Here is a 26111-nt window from a genome sequence, read left to right as displayed (position 1 = left end):
TAGGCCATTCAGCCCTTTGAGCCAGCTCAGCCATTCAACAAGATTATGGCTGATCTGCTACCTCAACTACCAATAAACTGTAGATGCAGAGATCTAAACTAATAATTACATCCTATTTTGGCTCATCTCAAATACAACAAAAACTTGTATTTATACAGCACTTATTCAGAGTTAAAATGTCCTAAGGCAGTTCACAGGAGCATTATCACACATAACTTGACTTCAACCACGCAAGGTGATATTGTGACAGGTAACCAAAATCTTGGTGAAAGAGGTAGGTTTTAAGGTTCCAAAGGTGGGGAGATAATGGTACAGTGGCAGTGTCACTGGACTAGTAATCTACAGGCCCAGGCTAATGCCCTTGGGGCAGGCGTTCAACTCCCACGACAGTTGGTGGAATTTAAATACAATTTAAAAGATTCAACATTAATTCAAATTAATAAATTCAATTAATTAATAAAAAATCTGGTATTGAAAGCTAGTCTCAGTAATGGTACCATGAAACTATCAATTTTTGAAAAAAAACATACATACATACATACGAATTAAGAGCATAAGTAGGCCATTCGGCCTCTCTAGCCTGCTCCACCATTCAATAAGATCATGGCCGATCTGTTTCTGTCTCGAATTCCATCTATCCCTGATAACCTTTGATTCCCTTGCCCAACAAGAATCTATCTACCTCTGCCTTAAAAATATTCAATGACCCTGCCTCCATCACCTTCTGGAGGCAGAGAGTTCCAAAGTCTGAGAGAAAAAAATTCTCCTCATCTCTGTCCTAAAAGGGCGAACCCCTAACTTTAAAACAGTGCCCACTAATTCTGGACTCACCCACAGGAGGAAACATCCTCTCCACATCCACCTTGTCAAGACCGCTCAGGATCTTATAAACTTCAGTCAAGTCTCCTCTCACTCCTCTAAACTCCAGTGAAAACAAGCCCAATCTGTCCAACCTTTCCTCATAAGACAACCTACTCATTCCAGGTATCAATCTAGTAAACCTCCTCTGAACCACCTCCAAAGCATTTACATCCTTCCTTAAATAAGGAGACCAAAACTACACACGGTATTGGAGATGTGGTCTCACCAATGCCCTGTATAACTGAAGCATAACATCCTTACTTTGATTTTCAACTCCTCTTGTAATAAAGGATAGCATTCCATTAACCTTCTTTATTACTTGCTGTACCTGCATTTTACCTACTTTTTGTAACTCATGCACTAGAACACCATCCTTACCTGGTCTGGGGTCTACATGTAACTCCAGACCCACAGCAATGTGGTTGACTCTTAACTGCCCTCTGAAATGGCCTAGAAAGCCACTCAGTTGTCATGCAAAATTAGGGACGGGCAACAAATGCTGGCCTTGCCACTGATGCCCACATCCCATGAAAGAATTTTATTAAAAAGGTGAAGAGGCAGAGAGGTTTAGGAAGGGAGTTCCAGAGCTTAGGGTCTGGGTGGCTGAAGGCACAGCCCCCAGTGGTGGGGAAGGGGTGGGGATGATGGACAACAGCCCAAAATTGGAGGACTGCAGAGATCTCAGAAGGTTGTAGGGCTGGAAGAAGGTAGAGAAATAGGGAGGGGTGAGGCCTTGGAGGGATTTGAACATGATGGCGAGCATGTTAAATTCGAGGTGCGAGTGGACCAGGAGTCAATGTACACAGTGAGTGATGAGTGAATGGGACCTGGTGTTAGTTAGGATATGGGCAGCAGGGTTTTGGATGAGAACGCAGATCACGTTTGGTGACAAAGTGACATAGAACTGAGCCAAAGAATGCTATCAGACAATAATCTCAGTAGTTACGCTTCAACTGTTTATGAAGCTTCACTTGATAAGTTTCCACTTAGAAAAAGATTTTGACAGATGCTTTTAAAAAGTACAGTAACTCACCACTGCTGTATCAAATCTTCTATGTTGATGCCCAAGATTTGCATTACAGCTCAGTGACACCAGTGCTAGTAATTCGACAACGTTGTCACAATACAGTCAGACATTTGTACCTTGTTCCATTTTGCATCTAGCTTCTATCCATCATACTCCTCGCAGATATTTTAAAAAAAGTCACTTAATGCTAGGTAACCTGGAACCAGAGACTTACAAGTAGATAGAATTGTCCTTTGACTTCAAATATTAACACAGTTACAATTCCAGGTGTCAGTAATTGTTGGTAGCACTGTCGGAGTTGAGGCCTGGGGCAGATCAGCCATGATCTTATTGAATGGCAGGACAGACTCAAGGGGCCGAATGGCCTACTCCTGCTCCTATTTCTTATGTTCTTTGTGTGTTCAAGTCCCACTCCAGAGACTGGAACACATAACCCAGGCTGACACCCCCCAGTGCAGTACTGGATTGAGTGCTGCACTGCTCGGAGGTGCCATCTTTCAGATGAGATGCTAAACCAAGACCCTGTCTGCCCTCTCAGGTGGACGTAAAAGATCCCATGGTACTATTTCAAAGAAGAGGAGGTGAGTTCTTCCCACTGTCTTGGCTAAGATTTATCCCTCGAACAACATCACTAAAACAGATGATCTGGTCATTATCACATTGCTGTTTGTGGGAGCTTGCTGTTACATTTCCCACATTAGAACAGTGACAACACTTCAAAAGTACTTCTTTGGATGTAAAACACTTTGGGATGTCCTAAGGCTAGGAAAGGTGCTATATAAATGCAAGTCTTTCCTTACTTGACCCATGGACTTAAAAGCATTAGGAGCTAAACATCACGACTGTGCTTGGATCTCAAACTTATATTGTAAGCAACACTGCAAGAAACCTTCAAACTCTCAATAAAAGGATTATTCTTTATCTCTTGAATACACTGATCTTCTCATTAATACAATATAAATGTCACAGTTCCCTGCTGTATTTCAATTCAACAGCCTTTCCCAACCAATGCCCAGTGATTAATCAAAATAGCTGGTAGTTAGTGACAGAAAATTTAATAGACTATATTTTAAAAAAGCTTTTTGAAATAAAATAGGACTCTTAACCTTTATGCCAGTTGCATGCATCTTTCAATACCAAACGCTTGTCTTGTACATAAAAAGTCAGAAGACATTAATTCCATAAATTAATTAAGACATTAATTCTATAAATGCTCACTCACCTCCTCGCCTCTGCTGTCAATTGGTGTTAAGTCAGTACAACAGCAGCTACAACGAAGCACATACAGCGAACTGGAAAGGCCACACCAAAAACCACAGAGTTGGTTCCCATGAGTTTGCACAAGAGCCACTCAGAAAGTGCTCAGTGTGAACCTTTCATTGAAACCACATCTGCCTTCCAGCAAAGTGAAATCCAACCACCCACACAGAGCCCAACCTCTCCCAAATTAAAGTGTTCTGATTACCCACTGATTCTTTACATACAATGCAGCACTTGGCAGTTGTTGGTCTGGACAGTATGACAGTGATCAGCTGTTCCTTTCCCCAATCATTGTACTGACAGTGTGCTGTGTAAAATCCATTCATGCCCAAAGCGCTGAAGCTCACCACTTGTAATGGATATCGTGGGTCTGGAAATTAATCCTGAAGTGCTGTGTACTGAATGCACCTAGTCAGCCTCACACAGTAAGCTAGACCAGAGGTGACTGAACAAAAGAGAGTCACTTGGGTGCGTCTCCCTGCAGTCAAAAGGAAAGTTGACTCAGGGATACAGGATCCGTATTGCCCTCCTAGCAATTAAGTCAGGATCCTGCACCTTACAGTATAAAAATGGTCTCCGGTCCCATGATTGATTGGCCTCCTTCTGCGCTGTAACCATTTTATGCATAGCCATTCAGCCTGCCGTGTGTGTGCCAGTTCTCTGCAAGAGCAACTCAGCTACTCTCACTCCCTCAGCCTTTCCCCATACCTCTGCAATTTTTTTGCCCCCAGGTGCTTATCCCAGTCCATTTTGAGAGCCCTGATTCTGTCTGCCTCCACCACAGTCTCAGGCAGTGCATTCCAGATCCTAACCACTTGCTGCGTAAAAAAAGTTTTCCTCAACTTGCATTTATATAGCACCCATAAAGTAATAAAACGTACTAAGGCACTTCACAGGAGCAATTAAGTTATGCCACTGAGCCACATAATGAGATATTAGGGCAGGTGACCAAAAGCTTGGTCAAAGAGGTCAGTTTTAAGGAGCGTCTTAAAAAGAGAGCAAGGTGAAGAGGTTTAAAAAGGAGGAATTGCAGAGCTAATGGCCTAGATGGCTAAAGGCATGGCCACCAGTGGTAAGATGAAGGGAATGGAGGAATACTAAAACAAAAAAAAAAAGAGTCCGGGGTTGGAGGAACGCAGAGATCTTGGAGGGTTGGAGGGCGAAGAAAGATATAGAGATGGGTCGAAGTGAGGGCCTGGCAGAATTTGAAAACGAGGAATTTTAAAATGGAGTGCTGGTGGACTGGAGCCCAGGTAGGTGATTGATTAGAGTTAGGATATGGCAGCTAAGTATTGGACAACTTCAAAAATATATTTTAAAAAACAGGTTGAATTTTACCGGGGCCCCGATGTCGGGGGTCGTGGCGGCAGGGGGAGGGGGGGTGGTGGGCCTGGAAAATGCCTCAAGGAGAGGCCCGCCATGGGCCTCGATGCCGGGAAGGCCCTGCCCCATATTACCGGCAGCGGCAGGGAGGCCTCGTGGCACCCCCCCTGCACTGCCCAGTGACGGAAACAGGATCCAAATATTTAATGTAAATTACTGACCTATCTGCTCCAATCGGTTGTCCATTAGCGATATTCCGGTCGGTTGCGGGACTCCCGTGCCTTCGGATCTCCATTCGGAGATCAGAGGTGGAATACTAGTTGGGAAGGGGAAACAGGTAAGTTTCCAGGGTGAAGGGGGGGGTGGGGAGTGGGGACAACTATTGGAGGGGATGGTGGGAAGGGGTTGAAGGTGAAAGTTAATAAACTTGGTGGGGGGGGGGGGGGGGGCAAGGATTACATTGTTCAGTCATTGGGGAGTGAGAAAGGGGCTTGAATCTTTTATTACATTTTTAATTTTAATTTTATCTTGTATATCACTTTAAAAATTCAAATGCAACGGAAGGGCTTGAAGCCCTTTAAAAATGGCGGCAGACGCTGTTGCCAGGGCTAGATCGCCTGCACCCCCCTCCATGTCATCGGGAGCAGGCGGTCCACCCCAGCCATGTAAATGAGTCATGGCGTATAATATCGCGGCAGCTCTGCGGAGTAAATCCCGCGTGTGCGTGCCTCCAGAGAGAGGGTAAGACCAAAGCAGCTGAAAATGGAGCCCCCAATAGTGGGCTGAAGAGAGAGAATGTTATTTCCATCATTCCAAAGAGAAACAAACTTACCCTCCATTTCTCAGTCACTAGTATTTGGGGGTAAATATTTTGCCTGGCTACTCATATACTTCAATCCTGTTCAAAGTGTCTCACTGGACAGGTCCTCTGTTCAAAAACCAAAAGATTGTTAATTAAATATATACTAATTTCATACTAGGCCTCATCCAGGGAATCCAGATCAGATTTGTCATTTCGTTTTCAGATTTTTACATAATGTCGGATTACAAGCAGACTATTTCTGTTGCAGTGAGTTAACTAACATTTTCTGTAATGGTGACACTGTGGTCCTTTGGAAAGCTGACACTAACCTTCGTGGTAAGGGCAGGTGTGTGTCAATATTTCCCCCGCACAGAAGCATCTGAAAATTGTTAGCTGGTCAGGGTGCCTCAGCGGATAGCATCTTGCCTCCAAGTCAGAAGGTTGTGGGTTCAAGCCCCAGTCTAGAGACTGGAGTACAAAATCTAGGCTGATGCTCCCAGTTCAGTACTGAGGGAGTGCAGCACTGTCAGTGGACCAGTATTGAGAGAGTGCTGCACTGTCGAAAGTGCCGTCTTTCAGACGTCATGTTAAACGGAGGCCCGTCTGCCCTCTCAAGTGGACTAAAAAGATCCCTCAGCCGCTATTTTGAGGAAGAGCGAGGGAATTCTCCCAGGTGTCCTGGCCAATATATATCCCTCAACCAACATAATTTTTTTTAAAAATCTGGCCATTTATCACATTGCTGTTTGTGGGAGCTTGCTGTGCACAATTTGACCACCACGTTTCCTACGTTACAACAGTGGCTACACTTCAAAAGTACGTCATTTGGTGTTTAGAACTTTGGGTCATTCAGAGGTCATGAAAGGCGTTATATGAATACAAGGTTTTTCTTTCTTCATACTTCACTTACCTCAGATTGACTCAACCTTCCCACGGACTGACCCTTGCTCCGGGTCTTCCCTACTGCATCTCCCAGATCCGGAAGAAGGTTGTCTACAGAGATGATCCGAGGGTGTGAAAGGTACTATGCAAATGCTAAGTTCTTCCTTTTTTAAACTGTTGCCTGAAGCAGTAACACCACCATAACCCTGGTTAAACTGGTTTGGTATTGATCGACAGACAGTAGCAGGGCAGTACTGCACAAATTGCAAGATAAAAAGTATGATACAGGGGGCTGTTGAAATGTAAAAGCACACTAATGGACAGCTTCACAAATGGTCTGATTTGGTGTAGGTCACAACTGCAGAACTGGCAACCTCAACTAATTACCTGCTGTAAGATTTCATTAGCGCAAAAGGGGAAGACAATTAAAAATCCATTTAAATGCACTGAGCTCTGTCCAATATTGAAAGGAACTGGGTAAAGATACATCTTAATTGTCTTTTAAAGCAGTGACAGTGAGCAGACATGTTGCCGTATGTAAAAAAAAAAATTAAGTACTCTAACCATTTTCTTCATGCACGCTTGGAATGGAGAGACATGCTTGAGAAAGGTCCAATCAATAATACATTTCAAAAACACATTGCTCAATGCGATCATTTTCAGTCTTCATCCCTGCCAACTCGCATCATGTAAATGAAGTCAATTTTTTTTTTTTACAGCTCATTAATAATCATCCATTTAATTATTACAATGCAAAAACCTTGTCAGAACCAATTAACCTCTTGCTCTCAAGAGATTCTCCAAAACATCAGACATATAAAAATTAATGGCTCGCTTTGAGTTATCCCCTCAGCAAGTTCTACAAATGCTGCCTGCCAAAATGAGAAATACAATTAAAGTGAAATCAATTACAGTGCTTGAAATGTGCACAGTTCTGGACTTCATTCTATAGGAAGGATGGTGGCGGATTACAGAGGGTAGATCAAAGATTCACTGGGATGCGCATGGCATAGAGAGAGATCCAGGAAAGGCGTGAAAAATTGGGACGGTTTACATTCAAAGAAAGATTGGAGTCTTGACTACATAATCCAGTCTGACACTCCAGTAAAGTATGAAGGGAGTGCTGCACTGCCAGAGATGCTGTCTTTCAGATGTGATGTTAAACAGAGGCCCAATCTGCCCTCTGTAAAAGATTCAGCAGCCCTGTTCAAAGAACAACTAGGAGAGTTCTCTTGACAGCCCTCAATAAACACCTCCAAAGAAAAACAGATCTTGCTGTGTTTCCCTACAGAACAACAATTACTGCACTCAGGAGCAACTCATACACTTCTGGGACATCCTGACAATATGAAAGGCACGATATAAATGCAATTTGTTCTTAAAGAGAAGAAAATGTTTTCAACAGGACAAAATGTATTATTTTGAACAAATAAAAAACAAAATATCTCAAAAAGACAGCACACACTAAACCTCAGTTTTTAAGTATGGAAATTTGCCTCACAATCACTAAATGGTCACCTGATCAGAAGATGGACGCAATGTTGCAAAAAAAAAACCCCACACAATCTGCTAGTGCTTCAGGAGTGCGTTTGCCCAGACATTTTATTTATTCATGGGATGCGGGCAAGGTCAGCATTTACAGACCACCCCTAATTGCCCTCGAGAAGCTGGTGTGAGCCACTTTCTTGAACCGCTGCAGTCCATGTGATAAAGGTACATTCACCGTGCTGTCAGGAAGGGAGTTCCAGGATTTTGACCCAGCACCAATGAAGGAATGGCCGATATATTTCCAAGTCAGGATGGTATGTGGCTTGGAGGGGAACTTGCAGGTCGCGGTATTCCCACGTGTCTGCTGCCCTTGTCCTCCTAGGTGATAGAATCCATGGATTTGGAAGGTGCTGTCGAAGGAGGTTTGGCGAGTTGCTGAAGTACATCTTGCAGATGGCACACACTGCTGCCACTGCACCAATGGTGGTGAAAATGAATGTTTAAGGTGGTGGATAGGGTGCCGACCAAGAGGTTTATAGAGTTTCTAACATGATTAGAAGTCTTTGGGCAGTGGACAGTCAACCAGAAAACAACCACAGTATTACAACCAGTGGAGTTCTGAGCATAAAACATCCTCAACTGAAGAGGATCCTAGACCACAAACGTGGTGGTTGCAGAGCAAAAGCTAGAATTCAAAATATTAAATATCAATTATTAAGGCAAAAGTTTAAGGCTTACCGCATCTACCAACTGCATCAGTTTTCATTTAGATAAATAAAAAGAAACACAAATGTAAAAGTAAGTATCTGAAACCGTGCATCTGAATTTTACAGGAAATAATGAGATAGGCTGAGCTTTAAAAAGGCTGGAGTGTCCTTGGACTTGAAGCAGTGCTTCCCATATTGGACTCTTACATGCTATGGCCATGTTGGTCAGGAGTCTTTTTGTGGACACTTGCACAAATCAGTGTCAAACCAAACACGGAGTTAAATGTGTACAGGACAGATAAGATTCACATTTAGCAAATGACTTGACACAAGGAATGATGCATCACATCACAAAAAATCCCTCCCTTTCTCTCCTCTTGTTGGTTTCCTGAGCTAACAGGGCTTGGTTCTACAAGATAGTGGAAATGGCAGATTTTTAAAAAAGCAATATTTAGAATTTAGCCTGGGTCACTAAATCCACTAACATTTTAAGCACACAAAATTAGAGTGAAGGGGAGTGAAGGCCATTTTATCCTCTTGTAGGACTGTAATTCATCGCCTCCTTTTCCAAAATCGAGCTTCCAGATTCCTGGTTTGAAATAGTGCCATGGCCTAATTCACTTCAAAGCTAATCATTTTCAAAGTAAAACCAGAAACCCTAGAAATATGCAGCTCGTTTGTGAGAATCTGAAAAGGGAAGAGTCTGACTCTTTGGGTCAGCCAGGACCCAATAAAACATCAATACACGAAAAATTAATTGGCTGTCCTTTATCAGACGCTGATAAACCCGCTGTATAATTTCAGCATTTAGTTATTCATTTGTGAACATCTGAAGGCAATCCTCGACATGTAGCTTTATCCACAATTAGCAACATAGGAGTTACTAGATGAAAAGACTACGGTTCATTCTACCATCTTGATAGTTCCCATGATTCAGTGACAATGGGATTTTTGACCAATCACAGTGATCAATCTCTATCTGAGTCTACAACAGAACCAGACATGAAGAGAGGAAAACCCCCAGTGATGGAGAGGCTAACGTGTTATTTTTGAGGTGCAGTCTCTCCCTCCACACTGCCCCCTCCGACTGCACGGCACTCCCTCCATACTGCCTCCCTGACCGTGCAGTGCTCCCTCTGCACTGCCCCCTCCGACCGTGCAGCACTCACTCCGCACTGCTCCCTCCACCCGCGTGGCGCTCCCTTCGCTCTGCCCCCTCCAACCGTGTGGTTCTCCCTCCACCCGTGCGGTGCTCCCTCCGCACTGCTCCCTCCACCCGCGTGGCGCTCCCTTCGCTCTGCCCCCTCCAACCGTGTGGTTCTCCCTCCACCCGTGTGGTGCTCCCTCCACACTGCCATCTCCACCCGTGTGGTGCTCCCTCCACCCGTGTGGCGCTCCCTCCACCCTGCCCCCTCCAACCGTGTGGCGCGCCCTCCGCACTGCCCCCTCCGTGTGGCGCTCCCTCTGCACTGTGCTAAGAATGCCAGCCTGGATTACGCGCTCACGTTTCCGGAATGAGGCTGCTGTCTATGACTATTTGACTTGGAGATGAAAGCATTAACAACCGAGACCAAACTCTGATTTCCAGTTAGTCACAGAGAAACCTCCACAGACCTGAAGCATGGGGAATCTGTGCTTATCTTTCGGGTAACACAACCTACATCTTGATAGCCTTGTATGGATCATAGACAAGAATTGGACAGCTACCATCATAACAAAGAACAGTGAGATGCTATTACTGCCACCAGCTCAGAAACAGTTCAAGCCAGATTTGATGCAACCCAACCTCAGCAACGCACTCGCATTTCTCCCCCCACCCTGCTCCCCAACGCACTCGCATTCGCCCCCACCCCGATCCCCAACACACTTGCCTACCACCCCACCACGCACCTCATGCTTCCCCAACCACCTGTGCCCCTGGATGGGTCAACTTGCATCTAATTGATCAAGGGACAGGACCCAAAGTTCTCATTACGTTCTTTACTGTGAATTATTCAATAAATAGAATAGCAGTTTCTGCTATTGACATCATGTTGCCCATAATAATATAAAACAGGATTTTAGCCTTAAGCCTAACCTTAACCCTCAAGTCTAAAAGCAACTCAACACGAGCCTAACCTAAACCACCAACCCTAAATCTAAATCTTGCGTCGTCGATAGTCAATTCAGAAGGGAACTTGTCAAACAATGGGCACACTATCCTGTCACATCTTCAGAATGTGCTGTTGATGCACAAGAAACTGGGTCACAGAAAAAAAAATCACAATTTAGCAAATACACAAAAGCAGTTTTGTTCCTTTTCTGTCCTGCAAGCAGCTCAGTGTGAAATTCTGGCCAGCTCTGCCCTGCACACGACAGCCCCATTACACACTGAAGTTTGTGCTAATTAAAAGCCAACCCAACCCAATTAAACCTGCATGGACTGAAAGTTCCCTTCCTGTTTCATCTTGTGCTTTGTTCCTTGGCCACTGTGGTGGCATTATTGCTTCTGTAAAACAGCAGGATATAGATTGGAGAGACTTCCTCTCTGGAATTCATCTATATAGGAGCATGGGGCAGAGAAAGGTCTATAAACACAGAGGTTGACTGTGAGACACATGCTCCAATTCAATGATAACTCCATTGGGCAGAAATATAGTCCCGCGACGAGCAATTACCCTGTTAAGTGTTGGGAGTCCGACGCATTATATAGCACCAATAGTTACAAAGAAAAAAAGACTTGTGTTTACATCGCACCTTTCACAACTACCAGATGTCCAAAAGCACTTTACAGCTAATGAAATACTTCTGAAGTGTAATTGCTGCTGTAATGTAGGAAATGCAGTGGCCATTTTGCGCACAGCAAATGGCAGTGTGATGATAACCAGATTTTTGTAACGTTGGTTGAGGGATAAATATTGCCCTGTACATCAGGAAGAACTCCCCTGCTCTTCGAAATAGTGCCATGGGACCTTAGTAGGCAGAAAGGGCCTCAGTTTAACATCTGAGCTGAAAGACTGCACCTCTGACAGTGAAGCACTCCCTCAGTACTGCACTGTGAGTGTCAGCCTGGATTTTTTTGTTCAAATCTCTGGAGTGGGACTTGAACCCACAACCTTCTAACTCAGAGGTGAGAGTGCTACCCACTGAGCCACAGCTGACACAGTTATTGCTTAAAGGAGATGCTCGCTGTAGCACTGAGAATGACATCAGGTGAATACCTATCTCTAGCAGATAGAATTCAGTCCAGAGTGTAAAACCATGGCTAACAAACTCCTGACTCACAGGCAAAGGATCAACAAGTTTGAGAAAACAAGAAATAAAAGCACTGATCTTGAAAAGTACTCACCTCTCTTTAATTCAAACATAGAAACAGGGAGGAGAGAAGAGAGAGAAATACAATGAGAAAGGGGGAGAGCGAGTTGGTGAGTGAATGGGAGAGTGTGAGAGGAGGTTGGGGTGTGAAAGGGAATGGGCAAGTCAAAGGAGGGAGAAAGATGAGACTAAGAGAGGAATAAGGATGATTGTTACAGTCAAGTGATGAGGGGTTGTTAGACCACAACAGATGTACTGGCCAATTCAGTAGGTGTGTAATTACTCGCTATGATCGTAACAATAACCAATTGGCCAGGTTTTCTTGAGTTAAGAAAGAGGTTAACTTTATTGTACCTAAACTGAACTAATAAAATAATAAACAATGCTCCAACTTTCACTCACACATACACAAATAGGTTACAGAGTGAAGAAAGGTAGATTGGTTGAGCTAGTGTCCATAAAAATGGTATACAATCTGTGGAGTTTGGTGATTCAGCTGGTATCTAGCTGAATTCAGTGGTCCTGAGGCTTTTAGTTTGAAGAGGTAGATGACTAGTTCGGTGAGTCTCTTGGAGATAGTGATGCAGTTGATTTCCTCCAACGGGGTTTCTGATTGTAGCCAGATTATGCAGAGGTGGCCAGTCAACAGGCAGGATTTGAAAGATTTCAAGTTGGAATTGAGAGCGAGAGCGAGCGAGATACAGAGCGAAAAAGAAACCCCCACTTTGGAACTGCTAATATCAGAGTCCAGTTGCTCTTGCCTTGCTGCAGAGAAAACGCCATCTTAAAAACCACAGATGAGGAGGGACTTGTCACATGACAGTCACTCAATGATTCAAACATAGCAGTTAGCAGTACTTCTCTGCTTACTGAAAAGAACAGGTAGTTCCTTTAGACTTCCTGGGTCTTGGTTCTTGCTGGGAAATGCACAGACATTTTGTCTCCCTCCTCACAGTCCTCATAGTGCAGCAAACTAAGTGTTCATCTTAAGCTGCAAGGATGACTTTGCTGGCAGCTTATCGTTTCAAAATTTCTTTTAAAAACATTATAAATTCAGGTCTCCAGTCATGGACAAAAAAAAAAAATCATTCAACAAAACACATTGGCGTAACAATGATGCAGAAAGAGAAAGCACAGAGTGGAAAAGACATAGATAATGTAAGAAAGAGATCAAGCGTGACCATAAAGAGAAGTATTGAGTGTTAGAGCGAGCAGAGAGCCAGTGAGAGAGAGAGATGAGCAGACACCTCCAAACATGCACACACACTCTCACACGACACACGCACGCGACAGAGACTCTCACGCACAAACATAAAATTGTGCAAAACAGACATCCTGTTTTTATCCTGCATTAAATTGCTGCTTTCCAAAAGATTAAACACTAGGATCTGAATTCAGTCAATTACATCCAGATTCGGGTGTCAGCACAACACAGCAAAGGAGGCTGCTTGCGCTGCCATGGCATACAGTCAGTGCTTTAATATGTGAAGGCAGAAGCCTTTAACCAGGAGCCAAACTCTGGAATTTTTCTTTCACCGCTGCACAAAAATCTGGTTTCCCAGTCTGAGGAAGTTTCCCTCTGTGCTCGCAGCGTGCCGACAAGACATCTGGCTTGTACAGCTAGCTGCAGATTTTGTTTCTGTTTATTTTTATCAGCTGGATGTTCAGATGCAGAAAAGGGGAATGTTAAACCCAGAAAGGAGAAATGTTTGACCTGTGCTAAAATTCATCCCTGCGTTGAAAGTGGAGATGTTAAGAAATCCACACAGACTGCTGTTTGCATATGCTCTCCCGGTAGGGACACATCCTTCACTTACCTCCAGTCTTTGAATGTCTCCCTTGTGGTTTGATGAAGAGACTTGCACAGTGTACTGACGGTACAGTCCGACCAGATCTCTGTGCAGGTTCAGTGTAATTAATTGCCTCAGACTTGCACTCCACTGATGTGGCTTTACTGTTTAACGCTCTATTTGCTAACTGCTGTTCCACAGGGCACTGACATGCTGGGTCAATATCCAGCAGTATTTTCCCGCAAAGCTCAACTATGCACTGCTTGACAATATTAATGTTTGTGATTCATACATAGATGAAGGAAGAAAAACCCAAAGAAAGGAGGGAAAGAGAAAAAGATTTTTAAAAAAGGAAAAGAGGGAGAACAGGGCAGGGACAGAGAACACACAAGGGAGAGGGGACAGGGAGAGGGGACAGGGAGAGAGAATGGAATGAGAAGAAATAACTTGTATTTATATAGCACCTTTCACTATCTCAGGCTGCCCAAAAAACTCTTGCAATGTAGAAAACCTGGCAGTCAATCTATGCACAGCAAGATTCCCACAAAGACCCATGAGATGATAACCAGATAATCTCTCTTTTTGTGCTGTTGGCTAGAACGCCAGGAAGAACCCCCTGCTATTCTTGAAAATAGTGCCAAAGGATCTTTTACATCCACCCGAGGGGCAAATAGGGCATCGGTTTGAATGCCTCATCCAAAAGATGGCACCTCAGGCAGTGCAGTACTCCTTCAGTACTGTACTGTGAGTGTTAGCCTCAGTTTTGTGCTCAAGTCTCTGGAGTGGGACTTGAACCCACAACCTCCTGACTCAGAGGCAAGAGTGTTATCCACTGAACCACAACTGACACCTAAATGGAGGTAATATATGAGCATGGATAGAGGATTGGATAACTAACAGGAAACAGTCATGATAAATGAAGCATTTTCAGGTTGGAAATCTATAACTCGTGGAGTGCGACAGGGATCAGTGTTGGGGCCTCAACAATTTACAATTTATATTAATGACTAGGCTGAAGGGACAGAGTGTATTGTATCATCTGCTAATTTGGCTACAAAGATAGGTCGGAAAGCAAGTTGTGAGGAGGACACAAAGTGTTTGCAAAGAGATGTAGATAGGTTAAGTGAGTGGGTAAAAATTTGGCAGATGGAGTATTAATGTGGGAAAATGTGAGGTTGCCCACTAGGTGGGAAGAATAGAAAAGCAGATTTAAATAGAGACTGCAGAATGCTGCAGTAGAGGATCTGGGTGTCCTTGTACATGAATCACAAAAAGTTAGCATACAGGTACAACAAGTAATTAGGAAGGCAAATGGAATGTTGGCCTTTATTGTAAGAGGGATGGTGTATAAAAGTAGAGAAGTCTTGCTACAACTGTACAGGGCATTGGTGAAACTGCACCTAGAGTACTGCGTATAGCTTTGGTCTCCTTACTTAAGGAGGGATATACTTCCATTAGAGAAGGTTCACTAGGTTGATTCCTGGGATGAAGGGGGTTGTCTTATGAGAAAAGGTTGAGCAGGTCAGTGTTATACACATTGGAATTCAGAGGAATGAGAGGTGATCTTATTGAAACATACAAGATTCTGAGGGGCTTGACAGGGTGGATGCTGAGAGGATGTTTCTCCTCGTGGAGGAATCTAGAACTAGGGGGCACAGTATCAGAATAAGGAGTCCCCCGTTTTAAGGTAGAGATGAGGAGGAATTCTCTTCTCTGAGGGTCATTAATCTTTGGAATTCTCTTTCCCAGAGAGCAGTGGAGGCTGGGACATTGAAGGCTGAATTAGACAGATGTTTGATACACAAGGTAATCAAGGGTTATGGGGAATGCAGGCAGGAAAATGGAATTAGGGCCACAATCAGATCAGCCATGATCTTATTGAATGGTGGAGCAGGCTCGAGGGGCTGAATGGCCTACTCCTGCTCCTATTTCTTATGATGTTATAAATGTTAATACAAAAACACTACAAATCTCTTCCAGTTATCTTGTTACATATTACAGTAACATTTCTATTAAAATATAAACGAATTTAACTGTAAGACAAATCTTATGAGGCCAAATGGGATAAATTTGGTTTGTAGTCCCTTGAGTTCAGGAGTTTGTGGGTGATCTGATCAGGAAATTCTAAAAGGATTTGATCATTTCCTCTGTATCTATCCCAGCTAATCTGCTGGTGGAATCTAGAAGAAGGGGGCATGAAGTTAAAATCAGAGCAAGGTCATTGAGGAGGGAACGGCCTTCCACAGCAAAGGATGGTGAAAACTTGAAACACTCAAGTCTCTCTCAAAAGGCAGAGGGACAATTGGAGCTTTCAGAACAGGGATAAATAAATAGTTATTTTGAGGTCAGGGTATTCAGCGAATGGAGGCAGTTTCTGCTAATTAAAGGCCAACCCAACCCAATTAAACCTGCACGAGCTGAAAGTTCCCTTCCTGTTTCATCTTGTGCTTTGTTCCTTGGCCACTATAGTGGCATTATTGATTCTGTAAAACAGCAGGATATGGATTTGAGAGACTTCCTCTCTGGAATCTGTCTATATAGGAGCGTGGGTCAGAGAAAGGTCCATAAACAGAGGTTGACTGAGAGACACATGCTCCAATACAACAATAACTCCTTTGGAATTAAGTGCAGATCAGCAACAATCTAATTGAATGATGGAGCAGGCCCCAGGGATAGTATGGATCCTGTTGTTCCTAATGAGCCCATGTCCCTTCCTTACTGTCCCGTCACTAGGATTCCTCCTGCAATGATTACAGTTCCTTTCCTATGTCACTGAGGAACAAATAAATCCTGGCTCGAAATGCAAAATTGCAATGCTTACAAAGTTTTCTAAATGTAAAGTAAAACAAACACTACAGGAGGGCAGGGCATCAAAAAGGCTTTTCCTGCCTGGCCAGTTTCAATGCTTTTTTCCAGGGTCAAGTAAAGAATGACAAGTGCACCCACTGCCCCATTACATCCCTCTTCTCCCAGCAATACTTACCTGGGGAATGCATATCAGGTAGCACAGGGAGTTGGAAGACATGCAACTATCACTCACCTGCCCTGCCTCAACACCACACTGACTGAACCACCAGGGGACAGGACGGAATTTGTTTAGTTTTACTTTGTTTAGCCGTGCTCAAATTATTATATTCTCATTACCCAGAATTACATAGTATTTACAGGACTGGAACAGGCCATCTGAGCTTGTAGTTGGGCAACATTACAATGGGCAACATTCCTTCTTCAGCCAATACGATCAAAAAGATGGATTATGAGGTCTTATATTTGATGTTTTGTAGGGCCTTCCATGTGAAAATTGGCTGCTCCTTTTGCAGAGACTGTACCTCAAAAGTAACACTTTAGCTATTCATTTTTTTGTGGTGTCCTGACGATGTAATAAATGTATAGTCTTCCTGTACCACTGAAGTGTTTTTTTTTAAGCTACAAGAAAGGAGTTGCAACCTTTGTGAGAAGACATCTTTGTCTTGTTGAATAATTGTGTAGTAAGAGATGACGTGTGGTGAGTGTAACGTGCTTGGGAGGAACAGATGACTTTGGGCCTATGGTTCCCAAAGCTCTCCATCACTGGGGGTTTTCCTCACCTCATGTCTGCGTCTGTTGTATACTCATTTGTAGAGATTGATCGCCATTTAATTATGGGAGACCAGTTAGGACCAATTCATTCTATTCTCTGTAAACTTGAGGTCATCCAAAACTCTGCTGCCTGTGTCTTAACTCGCACCAAAGTCCATTCCCCTCTCACCCATGTGCTCACTGACCTACATTGGCTCCCAGTCAAACAACATCTTGATTTTAAAATTCCCATCCCGGTTTTCAAATCCCTCCATGGCCTCGCCCCTCCTTATCTCTGTAACCTCCTCCAGTCCCACAACCCTCCTAACTATCTGTGCTCCCCTAATTCTGGCTACTTGTGCATCCCTGATTTTAACCAATCCACCATTCATGGCCTCGCTTTCAGTTGCCTTGGCCCCGTGCTCGGGAATGCCCTCCCTACCTCACTTTCCTCCTTTAAAGATACTCCTTAAAACCTACCTCTTTGACCAAGCTTTTGGTCATCTGACCCAATAGCTCAGTGTTATCGTTTGTTTTATAATGCTCCTGTAAAAAGTCCTTGGGACATTTGATTACGTTAAAGGTGCTATTTAAATATAAGTTGTTGTTGTTGGCCCATGCCGGTGTTTATGCTCCACACGGGCCTCCTCCCACCCCTCTTCATCTCATCCTATCAACATATCCTTCTATTCTTTTCTCCCTCATGTGTTAATTTAGCTTTCCCTTAAATGCAACTATACTATAGGCCTCAACTACTCCATGTGCAAACGTGACCCATTTTCACCACTCACTGGGCAAAGATGTTTCTCCTGAATTCATCATCAGATTTATTGGTGACTATTTTATATTTATGGCTGCTAGTTTTAGATTCCTCCACAAGTGGAAATATCTTCCCCATGTTACAATGGGAGAACTGGGCATAGTGTCACTCAACTTCACAACTCTTAAATAACCATAGACTCTTAATTGAAATTACTTGAGAAGTCAATGTTCATGGCAAGAAATTCCCAATTTGCTGATTAGAAAGAACAAATTCGCAGTTACGTAGTGCATTTCACGACTTCAAGTGCTTTAGAACCAATTTTCCGGAGTCACTGTTGTTATATAGGAAACATGGCAGTGAAATTGCACACAACAAGCTCCCACAAATAGCAATGAGATAGCCATAATTTTTTTTTATTTGGTCAGTTGAGAGTTAAATATCAGGCCAAGACTGTGGGGAGAATTCCCCTGCTCTTCTTTGAAGGAGCGGCCGTGGGATCTTTCATGCCCACCCGAGAGCAGACAGAGCTCAGTTTAGTATTTCATTTGAAAGATGGCAGCTCCGACACTGCAGCACCCGCTCAGTACTGCACTGGAGTGTGCACTGAGAATACATGCCCAACTCTCTGGAGTGGGACCTGAACCCACAATCTTCTGACTCAAAAGGCGAGAGTGCTACGCACTACGGCACAGCGGACATCTATTGGATTATTCAGTTCTTAAGCGGTAGACTGCATAAAACAAAATTTAATACAATTACCATGCCCCTCATTTGACTTTGATAGGTGTTCAAAATTATGAAGGAATTTGACAGGGTAAATAAGGAGAAACTGTTTCTAGCGGAAGAAGGGGGAGGAAGCAAAGAACACGGATTTAAGATAATTCACAAAGGAAACCAAGATAACATGAGTGTTATGACCAGGTGAGAAAGGGGTCTAGAGGTTCCCTGTCAGCCTTTGCCTGGTTTAACCATAACAGGGTTTAATTTTAAAACACTGTGTTTTTAGCTCCCCTTCAGTGAATCCTTGTTCACTGCTTTTCAATTGCAAGGCAAAGAAATCAAATCAGACAGGTTTTCTTAGATTTAAAGAAGAAAGATGGAAGTTTATTAATCTTAAACTCTAATTTGGTTAATGACTATGAATACGTGATGCGACCATGCATTCGTGATAAATACACATGCAGCTAGAGACAGAAAAAATAGAAAGATTAAAGGGGAAAAGTTTGAGGCAATATCTGGGATTTATTTATGGCCCTTTGAGTTCGATGTAGAGTCTTTGATTGCTGGCAAGTCTTGCCATTTCGTTGGGACTCGGTGCACGCTTTAAAACTTGTTTCGATGTAGGAATCTTTTCTCTCGAGGGTTAAGTGACTTCAGTGGATCCGGAAATTAGTGAAAGAGAAAGAGCGCTGGACAGGAGAGGGACTTTTGTTCCAAGTTCAGTTGCAATCTGCAGTCTCTGTCTTCACACTGTCCTGCGAGCACAATTCAAAACTCCAAGTTGGCCAGCAGGTTTGTCATGTGACTAACCCCTTATTTGGGAACAACTGCTCCTGCGATTTGTGGATTTCAAAGCTCTCGGTGGGGGTGTGTAGTGCTGTCTCTTACACCGACAAGACGTGGATCAACATTGCCCAGACCAATCTCTGTTAATTGAATCAGTGAGCAATTCTTTCGTCTCTCCAGGCACTGTCTCTTAGTATGCAAATGTTTTTCCAGCCACTGCTGATCTCTTCAAACAAGTCATCTCTTCATTCCAGCAACAGTTTAAAATTGACGTTCATATAATGAAATTAATATCCCTCATTCTTGGCAGGTGGGGGTCTTCATGACATGAGGAAAATACTTTTTAAAAACGCACCGAGTTTTATCACCTGGAATGCACTGTCTGAAAAGACGGTGGAAGTAGGTTCAATAGCAACTTTCAAAAGTGAACTGGATATATAATTGAAAATGAAAAATTTGCAGGGCTATGGGGAAAGAGTGGGACTAACTTGACCTTTCTTTCAAGGAGCCAGCACAGACAGGATGGGCTGAATGCCCACCTTCAGTACCGTATCCTTCTATTATTCTATGACTTCTCTAAACCTTCCCTTTTCTAACCCTTCAAATCACTACAGATATCAGAAAGGAACCACACTGTTAACACATGGTGAATGATATCTAGACTAGGAGAAATGTAGGAGTAGCAACTCTTCAGGATTGCCCTGGAGTCTCCAGGGATTAAAGATTATTCTCCCAAAAGCTGCTGTGAGCAACAGAAAGAGAAAGATCACAGGGGTGTTAAGAATTTGTTATTCCATTTTATTTTGAACACTTATGCTTGAATGATAAAAATATTGAAGGTGGGGGATAAAGACTTTGATGGACAGTCAAGAATCATCCATTTGGGTGTGAACATACGAATTAGGAGCAGGAGTAGGCCATTCAGCCCCTTGAGCCTGCTCCGCCATTCAATAAGATCATGGCTGATGTGTGTTTCGAATTCCACACTCCCATCTAACCCCAATAATCTTTGATTCCCTTGCCTAACAAGAACCTATGTACCTTCGCCTTAAAAATATTCAATGACGCCGCCTCCACCACCTTCTGAGGCAGAGTGTTCCAAAGTCGCACAACCCTCCAAGAGAAAAAAAATTCTCCTCATTAGGGTGACCTCTAATTTTAAAACAGTGCCCTCTAGTTCTGGACTCACCCACAAGAGGAAACATCCTCTCCACATCCACCTTGTCAGGACCGTTCAGGATCTTATAAACTTCAATCAAGTCTCCCCTCACTCTTCTAAACTCCAGTGGAAACAAGCCCAATCTGACTAACCTTTCCTCATAAGGAAGAGTGTGTTGTATTCCAAATGCTGTGGGAAGGTGGAGCACCTTGATGATGGGCCAATGGCAGGGGTTTGGGGGCGGGAAGACATGAGAAGAAATTTTCACAAGCACACCCAACTAGAGTTGGCAACCCCTACACCAACAGGACTCAAGATCCAGGGGCTGTCTGACTCATTGGTGCTCATCAGAACTGTGACAGACTGGAGTGAGGCAGCGAGCTGGTAGTGAGGGAATCAGCAACAAGCAAATTGAGAGCACAAGTGCGAGAGAAGGAGGAGGAGAGAATACACAGGTCAAGACAGAAACAAAGAGTGAGCAGAAATGGGAGGCAGGTGAACCGGGGAAATAGGATTGTCATAAGTCAACAAGTTGAAGCAGATGCAACAGAGGAAATTGGAACGGGGAAAGAACCAGTTGACAAAGGGAACAAGATTTAAAATAATGTGAGCAATGGGGAGGTCAGAGAGAAAGCAGCAAGTCCCAGAACAGGAATATTTGAAAACCTCAGTTGCACCACAATCAATATTAATTCTTTCTGCAAATATGAATAGCATTTCTTATATAAAGTACAACAATTCAATAAAAACATTAGTTAAGTCATGGGCAAGGCCACTGGTTTATGGCGACTGATAAACAAAGAAGAACAGTACAGCACAGGAACAGGCCATTCGGCCCTCCAAGCCTGCGCCGATCTTGATGCCTGTCTAAACTAAAACCTACTACACTTCTGGGGACCATATCCCTCTATTCCCATCCTATTCATGTATTTGTCAAGATGCCTCTTAAACGTCGCTGTCGTACCTGCTTCCACCACCTCCCCCGGCAGCAAGTTCCAGACACTCACCACCCTCTGTGTAAAAAAAAAACTTGCCTCGCACATCCCCTCTAAACTTTGTCCCTCACACCTATGTCCCCTGGTAACTGAATCAAATTCAGTTAGTTAAAATCAAATTCTGTTTCCATTACATTCCAGGATTTTGTAGTGGCAATTTGGGAATGCTAATTCTATGATTTTGTCTTGTTTTGACTGGGATCACTGGTTTATGGTGACAGAGACAGATTCCATGTTTATTACATAAAATTATGGGATTTTTGGATCAAATGCCACAATTCTGCTTCTCCATGACACAAGTGGCCTCAATCATGAAACACAGGAACAGAAGGAGGCCATTCAGCCCCTCAAGCTTGTTCTGCCATTCAATTAGACCATGACTGAAATGTATCTTATCTTCATTTACTCAGGGCAGCACAGTGGCGCAGTGGTTAGCACTGCAGCCTCACAGCTCCAGCGACCCGGGTTCAATTCTGGGTACTGCCTGTGTGGAGTTTGCGTGGGTTTCCTCCGGGTGCTCCGGTTTCCTCCCACAGCCAAAAGACTTGCAGGTTGATAGGTTAATTGGCTATTATAAATTGCCCCTAGTATAGGTAGGTGGTAGGGAAATATATAGGGACAGGTGGGGATGTGGTAGGAATATGGAATTAGTGTAGGATTAGTATAAATGGGTGGTTGATGGTCGGCACAGACTCGATGGGCCGAAGGGCCTGTTTCAGTGCTGTATCTCTAAATTAAACTTGTTTCATTATCCCTCAATACCCTTGTCAAATAAAAAAAAAAATTCAGTTTTGAAATTTTCAATTGTCCCTCACCCTCAGCTGCTTTTTGGGGGGAGAATGTTCCAGATTTCACTCCCCCTTGTGTGAAGTAGTGCCTCCTGACATCATCCCAGAACAGCCTGGCTCTAATTTTAAAAACACATCACATGCCTTTATCTCTCTCCCTCCAATAAAAAAGCGAGACAGGGAAGCAGGGACAGGCACAAGCAAATCACTTGTCATTTTGGCATGCCCAATATCAAACGGCTCCCAAAATACATTCCATTTGCGCAACACTGAACAGTCAATTGATAATGGTAATGATTAGCTTTTCCATGTTGCATTTTAATTGCATGTATTTGCAGCTAAAAAGAATGAACAGTCTTGTTGACCTGTGGTGGTTCAGTAATAATCCCATGATGGTTGGATCATGACTATTTTCAGTGCATGTCCTCGCTCTATCTGATTATTGCTCTCCAATCACTCATCCGTGTGCTATACACTAGTAAATCAATGCACCAAATCTCCCAGTTTTTTTACACTCATTAAACATGCGCTTTGAATTGGAAATGTAACAGGTCAATGAAAATACACAACCGTTTGGAATCTGCCAACTATAAATATGGGTCAACATCGCTCAATCCCACATAACAAGCCCATTTCATTATCAGGCAAGTCGAAGTTGCTCTCCTTTTCCAATCTGCACTGGTAAATGATAATCATAACATTTTAACAGTACAGAAGGGGCCATTCAGCCCATCAGGCCTGTGGTGGCTCTCAAACAACTATTCATTTGTCAGCCATGGCTCAATGGGTCGCACACTCATCTCTTGGATCAAGAGGTTCAAAAAACTTGCATTTTTATTGCGCATTTCTCTACCTCAATCTATTCCAAAGTACCTTACAGCCAGTGAAATACATTTTGAAGTAGCATCACCGTTGTAGTGTCAGAAAGCCGCACACAGCAAGCTCCCACAAACAGAAACATGATAATGACCAGATAATCTGTTTCTTGTGATGTGGCTTGGAGGGATAAATATTGGCCCAGGACACGGGGGATAACTTCCCTGCGCTCTCCTTCAAAACAGTTCCTTGGGATCTTTTATGTTCACCTGAGGGTGCAGACTGGGCCTCGGCTTAATATCTCATCTGAAAGACAGCACCTCCAACAGTGCAGCACTCTCTCAGTATTACACTGGAGTGTTAGTTTTTTGTGCTCAAGATTGGGAGTGGGGCTCGAACCCAAACTCAGAGGGATGCGTGCTACCAACTGAGTGACAGCTGACATGTTGGATGTGTTGTTTTACGAATGAGACATTAAACTGTCTGCCCTCTCAGGTGGCTGTAAAAGATCCCCAGGCACTATTCTGAAGAACAGCAGGGGAGTTCTCCCCAGTGTCCATTAGCCAACATCACTAAAACTGATGAGCTGCTCATTTTCACATTGCTGTTTGTGGGAACTTGCCATGTGAAAATTGACATTTCTTACATTACAATAGCAACTATATTTCATTCGCTACAAGGCACTTTGTGATATCTGGAGGTCGTGAAACTTCTATATAAATGAAAGTCTCTCTTTTCCTTCAAACCCCATATTTAGTTATTAAACACACACGCGGAGATCTGTAATACACTACACATGCAGTACGAACCGAAATCAAATTAATCAGCAAGCAGTCGTTACAGTGGACAACCCTTCCGAATGCGAAAGGTATCTGGAGTCTTAATGCTGTATGTGGGAAGCAGCACACTGCCAGATCGCTGGGCTGTGCCTCCACTACAAGCAGCTCACACTGTGAAGTGGTTTTGCCCGAGAGGGACACATAACACAACAGAGCACTTCAAGTCAGCAAGTAACAAAACCACAATCCCAAAGTGTAATTCTCCCAACTGGGACGGGGGAGTGGGGGGGGGGGGTGCGAGGTGGTGGTGAAGGGGGGTTGGGGGGAGAAATGGGGGAGGGGAAATTCAGGAAGGAAATCTTAACAATGCTGTTTACCAGGAACATCCTCCCTCAATACTTCTGCATAAACATTGAGAAATGACCTAATTGAACTTTCTATGTAACTGGTTGCGAGCTATTATAAAAGCTTTGATGAGGGTGCATTTGGAAACAGTGTCCGAGATTATATCTGGAAGACTGACCTATAAAATCCATTGCTTAAGCCAAACCTCGAGGTAGGGTTTTGGTAACCTTTGGAGCAAGTCGATCTTTGTTCTTCTGTTGTGACAAACAGAATCACAGAACCTTACAGCACAGAATGAAGCCATTCAGCCCATCCTGCCTGTGCCAGCTCTTGGAAAGAAAGAGCTAGCCAATTAGTCCCACTCCCCTGCTCTTTCCCCATAACCTGGCATTTTTTTCCCTCTTCCAGAATTTATAACGGAAAGAAAGACTTGCATTTAAATAGCACCTTTCACGACCTCAGGACATCCCAAAGTGTTTTAAAACCAATGAAGTACTCTTGAAGTGTAGTCACTGTTGTAATGTAAGAAACATGGCAGCCAAAATGTGCACAGCAAGCTCCCACAACAGCAATGTGATAATGACCAGATAACCTGCTTTTTGATTTAAGGGATTTTTTTTTATTTATTCATGGGATGTGGGCATCACTGGCAAGGCCAGCATTTGTTGCCCATCTCTAATTGCTCTTGACAACTAAATGACTTGTTAGGCCTTTTCAGAGGGCAGTTAAGAGTCAACCACATTGCAATGGGCCTGGAGTCACATGTAAGCCAGACCAGGAAAGGACTGGAGATTTCCTTCCCTAAAAGGACATTAATAAACCAGATGGGGTTTTAACGACAATTGATGATAGTTTCATGGCACCATTACAGTGACTAGCATTCAATTCCAGATTTTTATTACTAATTAAACTTATTAATTGAATTTTAAATGCCACCAGCTGCCATGGCAGGATTTGAACCAGTGTCCCCAGGACATTAGCATGGGCCTCAGAATTGCTAGTCCAGTGACATTACCACTACACCACTGTCTCCACACCAACCTTTCAGCAGCTGAATCCCAGATCACAAGGACTTGCTGTGCAAATAAAATTCTCATCTCCCCTCTGCATCTTTTACCAATTATCTTAAATGTGTCCCTTGGTTATCAACACTCCCATCAGTAGGAACTTGTTCTCCTCCCTTACTCTATCAAAACCCTTCATAATTTTGAATGCCTCTATTAAATCCACTTAACCATCTCTCCAATTCCAGCTTCTCCAGTATCTCCACACAACTGAAGTCACTCATCCCTCTCCCATTTGTGACAAAAATACAGACATTTTTGCAGGAACAGCAGGACGATTCTGACAGAAGATAACCGTGGTAACATATCAGCCATGGTTCAGTGCGTCACACTTTGTGTCTAAATTGTGAGGTTTTAATCCCCACACTAGAGTCTGCAGCACAGAAATCTAGGCTAACACTCCAGTGCAGTACTGGGGGAGGGTTGCATTGTTGGAGGTGCCATCTTTCAAATGCGCTGTTAAATTGACTTCACCACCGCCCCCCCTTCAATCAACATCACTGAAAACAGATGATCTGGTCATTCTTTTGTGGGAGCTTGCTGTGCACAAATTGGCCACCATATCTCCAACATTACAGCACGTCAAAAGAATTTAACTGGCTGTAAAGAACTTTAGGAAGTCTTGAGATTGTGAAATGCATTATGTAAATACAAGTCTTTATCTCAGAATAAGCTGAAAGGTGCATGTCTGAGATGACAAAAAATAAACAACCAAACGTGCAGTCACCTTGGTGAACAATGATCGTGTTTTATAAAGGAAGCAAACTGTAACTCCTCAACCACAAAGTGCAGCCTTCACAAAATGGAAAACAGGTCATTCTCCAGCCTTCCATCCATCTCATTACACTCATCCTCTCTCCCTTCCCACACTCATCAACTCCTCAGTAACCTCTGTACTCACACA

At 43.4% G+C, this 26111-nt stretch overlaps 1 protein-coding gene across 11 annotated transcripts in view; it reads right to left on the bottom strand.

Moving 5' to 3' along the window:
- Positions 1-26111, bottom strand: part of ppfibp2b (PPFIA binding protein 2b) — a 279873-nt gene that overhangs the window by 219871 nt on the left and 33891 nt on the right. For 10 of the 11 annotated variants that reach the window (XM_068046639.1, XM_068046644.1, XM_068046643.1 and 7 more), the window contains exon 1: positions 13462-13551. The exons of the other annotated variant lie outside the window; for it this stretch is intronic. The gene's annotated coding sequence lies outside the window, so the exon portion shown is untranslated. Of the gene's footprint in view, positions 1-13461; positions 13552-26111 lie in introns of those variants that run through there. 11 annotated transcript variants of the gene reach the window in all.

This window comes from Heterodontus francisci, chromosome 14 (assembly GCF_036365525.1).
Source record: "Heterodontus francisci isolate sHetFra1 chromosome 14, sHetFra1.hap1, whole genome shotgun sequence".
Lineage (NCBI taxonomy): Eukaryota > Metazoa > Chordata > Chondrichthyes > Heterodontiformes > Heterodontidae > Heterodontus > Heterodontus francisci.
The sequence above is the reverse complement of the archived record's forward strand: the minus strand, read 5'-3'. Positions and strand labels throughout refer to the sequence as shown.